The following is a 4537-nucleotide window of genomic DNA, read 5'->3' as shown; positions in this document are numbered from 1 at the left end:
GCGGCTCCAAACAGAAGCTACTTGCATTCATTGGTGAGAAACTTAACAAGAGGCTACGAGGTTGGTTTGCCAAAAAGCTTTCCCATGGCGGAAAGGAGGTACTACTCAAGTCTATTGCTATGGCTCTTCCAGTTTATGGGATGTCATGCTTTCGATTGACTAAGCATCATTGTTAAAAGATAATGAGTGCAATGGCTAGTTTTTGGTGGGATGAAGATGGAGAGAAGAAGAAGATACATTGGGTTGCGTGGAAGAAAATATGTGCACCGAAGGACAAAGGAGGGTTGGGGTTCAGAGACATTGAGGATTTCAATCAGTCCTTATTAGCCAAACAAGCATGGAAACTGTATAATGAGCCTGATAGCTTGCTTGCGAAGGTGTACAAAGGACGATATTTTGCTTCATCAACGTTTCTAGAATGTGGAAAGGGATACAGACCATCTTATGCGTGGCGAAGTATTTTAGTTGGCCGAGAACTCTTGAGGAAAGGGCTTATAAAATCCATTGGAAATGGGAAAGGCACATTTGTTTGTCTGACTAATGGATAATTGATGATGCACCTCGTCGGCCAGTGAGTAAACAAATAGCCTTTGATGTGGCTCTACGAGTCTGGGACTTGATAGGAGAGGATGGGAAATGGGGGTTAGAGAGACTACATAACCTATTTCCACCTAACGAGGTGGAGAGTATTAAGAAGGTCATTATTGGAGACGTTGAAGACAGAGAGGTTTGGACTTTCAACAAGACATGGAGCTACACGGTCAAGAGTGGTTGTTGGCTCTTAGCAAAGATAAATGAGGAGCTGAGAGGACAGGAAGTAGTTCAAGAGCAGGCAGTGCTTGACTTAAAAAAACAAATATGGAAAGTTCCCACGCTTCCCAAAATACGCACGTTCTTATGGCGTGCGGCGTCTGGAGCACCTGCAGTAGCGGAATGCCTTACAGCTCACGGAATGCCAGTAGACCTGACGTGTAAACTGTGTAACCAAGGATCAGAGACAATCAAACATGTTTTTTTTCAGTGTACGAAGGCACAAGAGCTGTGGAGAGAATTCGATATGATTCCAAGTCAAAACGTTCATAATGCTGACCTAGTTGAGCTGCTGAATGGGTGTCTTCACATCATGGAAGATTCGAATATGGAACTTGTTCGAAGAAGAGCGATTCCATGGATGCTTTGGACCATCTGGAAGAACAGGAACAGTTTGTTGTATGCAGAAGTACAAGAGTCCACACTGTTGTTAGCTCACATAGCTCTGGAGAATCCACCTTATGGAATTAATTGAATAAAGTGGAGCAAGGAGGCAACCAATACTTGCGCGATCTTGGAGCACCGGAGTAGTGGGCACCACCAGCTCCGGGGTTAGTGAAATGTAATATGCATGCGAACTGGAGAAACGATAGATATCTTACAGGAGGAGCATGGATCACAAGAGATCATAGAGGTGAGGTTGGAATGCACACAAGGGATGCTCTGCTCCCATCACCTGATCGGTTATCAGCGGAGATGAACTGCTTTCTTTGGGTTCTTAGGAGCTTGCGAGACTTGAGGTTAGAAGAGGTCAGTGTTGGTATTGATTCCCAAAGGCTAGTGGAGGCAATTCAGAACCCTATACGATGGGCAAGATATCGATGCTTACTTCGGTAAATTGCTACATTATGCTCGGAATTTGAAGTCATAGCTTTTGAAGTAGAATCAAGAGGCTCCAATAAGGTGGCAATAGAGATAGCAAAGAGTGTTCTGAGGGACGGGCGGTTACAGTCTTATCTTGCATTGGGTGGCCCGTCATGGCTACATGATCTCATTCAGACGGAGGTTACGTTCGTTAACTCTTAAACCCTTCCCTTAGGGTGAGTTAATGTTGTCTTCTATTGTCTGTGATGTCTTTTCTAGGCGTTGGCCTTTGTTTCTTTATGTTTCAGTTTTGTGTTTCATCTTATAAACTAGAGCGTTGCCTCTTGCATTTGAATCTCCTAATTATCGGGAAGATCTGAAACCGAAGTTTCTAGTCTTACATAGATTGAGACGCAGAGCCGTGCTTACCGTGGATTTAAAAGGGTTTCTCCTTTAGGCCCCCAAGAAATATGCAATTTTTAGGACCCCAATTTCATAAAATTATTATATAGAACTAACAGTATAGTTTATGTAGATTTTTACCTGATTCGAATTTGACTTTTGTTTTCGACGAATGCTTTTATTCTAATCAATTTCAATATGAGTTAACTAAAATGCTAAGAATTTTTTTAATAACTGTCATAGCCTAACTTACAATTCTGATTTTCGTTTTGCTTTTGTTACTTAGTGTAATCCATTTTTTTCCTTACCATAAGTTAGTTGTTTGTATTTTTGTTTGTACATTACGACAGTTTGATGAAAGAGTTCCTAGAGAAAAAATAATATGTTTTTTTGTCTGGTTAATTATGCTATTAAAAATTATGAAAAACATTACATAGACGATATTACAGTCGACAATTCTACCTGCCTTATGAGGATTCACGCCTGACTACATCACCCTGAGTAGCCCTATGAGATCCATTCCTGATGGTATTCTTTGCGCCATGCTGAAGATCTCTTGTAAGCAGTTTCTCTAATTTTTCTGCATAATTCGCCTTCTCCGGGAATTGAAACCCATACCTCTTCTTGTAGAAATTGCGTTTTCTGGGAATTTATTAAAAAAACACAATTATTTAAAAAGAGAATGTAGCTGAGATTGGGAGAAAATCAATTAACGAGAAGAAGATGATATGAAGAAGACGAGCGTCGCTGAGATTGGGAGAAAAAAACTTTTGTCACCGTCATCAACTCATCATTTGATAGATGGTTCCTTTGATGAGCTAACAACGGAGATTTCAACGAGAAGAAGATGATATGCAACGTGTAACCTTCTCGACCCTTCTGGCAGAAATCCAATCTGCAGCAAAGCAAATGTATGCTTCTCGACCCTCCTTGCAGAAATCTAATTGAAGCAAAGCAATTTACTCAAACGAGCTGTGGTGACGTAACGGAAGCCGCATAGAGAAAGTGAAGATCAACGCCAGGAGTTGCAGCATCTGAAGCAGAATATTGTTACTCAGTACCAGGAACAGCTTAGAACTCTTAAGGTGAATAATTATGCTCTTCCGCTTCTTCTAAAACAAGCACAACAGAACAATAGTTCCATCCTGACGTGTTCTAATGTTTTTGTCATTCAGAGAAAATGCACAGATTTATATCTAATTTCAGTTTCAAGTGTTGTTGTATGTTTCTTCGTCTCGGTTGAGTTGTGACCATTTGTTATACACGAATTCTGGAATGGTTGATGAATGGCTATAGTTGGCGAACCACTGGTCTCTGAAGTAGTTGTATTTTTAGACAAAGCTTTGAGACATATATGTATTAAAGTTACAAGTTTATTCCATACAACTGAACAGAACAAAACATAAGTACATATATACATCTTAATCTACTAGTATCCACACAAGTGACTTAAACATTCTTAATTACGTTTATATATCTCATCAAGTATATAAAAGAGGTAGTATTAGCAGCTCAGTTACAGTAGAGAAAGGTTGTTTCAAACTTTTGTGGTTAATAAGTGGATAAAACCTGTTTTGCTTTTCTAGTAAGTTACTTGAGCAACTCTGTATATTTCTATATGATCTTATACTCACCAACATATTAGTTTATACTTATGGATGATTAAGAAGATAAAAGCAACTGGTTTTAATGTTTTGCTGATCCATAAGAGTTTTTGAGAGATGCTGTGACTGATCTTTCTCTTCACTATTTGGCTAAAGCTAAGATTATGGTGATTAAGGCTGTTGAGAGGGATGAGATGACTTTGTCACCAAGATATTGAACTGTTTGCCATTCTCTAATGTAGAACCTTGGCAATGCTGATCTTGTTGAAGAAGCCTCACTTGGAGATGTAAAGATTTTGAAGATCATTGGAATCAAAGATATGGGGACAACAACTTCTGTTTTTGTCCGTGGTTCCAATCAGCTTGTTCTTTATGAAGCCGAGAGGAGTCTACACGATGATTTATGTGTTGTCACGTGTATGGTGAGCAAGAGGTTTTTGACTTCAGGAGGTGGTGCACCAGATATTGAGCTCTCAAGGCAGCTAGGTGCTTGGGCTAAGATTCTCCATGGAATGGAAGGTTTTTGTGTGAAGTTTTTCGCTGAAGCTCTCTGGTTATTTACTTATTTCCTTACACGCTAGCTGGGAATGCAGGTTTGAATCCTATTAATATAAACCTAATAGATATATTACGTTTTTGTAGTTTAATCCCTTATATATTAATTGAGGAACATTTGAAAAAATGTAACCTCAATTTTGTATTAATTAAAAGAGGCCCCAATGCATAGGTGGCACTCAATTAGGTAGTCAATTACATTCAATTGAAAAATAAGTAGGTCCACATTCGATTTTTATATGTTGTTAGATACATAAGTTGGTCAAACTATATGATATAATGATATGATATGATATTTTCTTTCCTTAAATAAAACCTACGGAATTACCATAAATGACTAATATATATATGACAATTAATGA

The 4537-nt window shown here is 38.8% G+C and overlaps 1 long non-coding RNA gene across 1 annotated transcript in view; it reads left to right on the top strand.

Moving 5' to 3' along the window:
* The first annotated feature begins 2710 nt into the window (after positions 1-2710).
* Positions 2711-4537, top strand: part of LOC106293646 — a 7105-nt gene continuing 5278 nt past the window's right edge. The window contains exons 1-2 of the long non-coding RNA XR_001260570.1: positions 2711-3101; positions 3863-4213. This is a non-coding gene — a long non-coding RNA (uncharacterized LOC106293646). The remainder of the gene's footprint in view (positions 3102-3862; positions 4214-4537) is intronic.

The sequence above is a fragment of the Brassica oleracea genome, chromosome C5, assembly GCF_000695525.1.
Source record: "Brassica oleracea var. oleracea cultivar TO1000 chromosome C5, BOL, whole genome shotgun sequence".
NCBI lineage: Eukaryota > Viridiplantae > Streptophyta > Magnoliopsida > Brassicales > Brassicaceae > Brassica > Brassica oleracea.
This window is presented reverse-complemented; position numbering and strand designations above follow the sequence as displayed.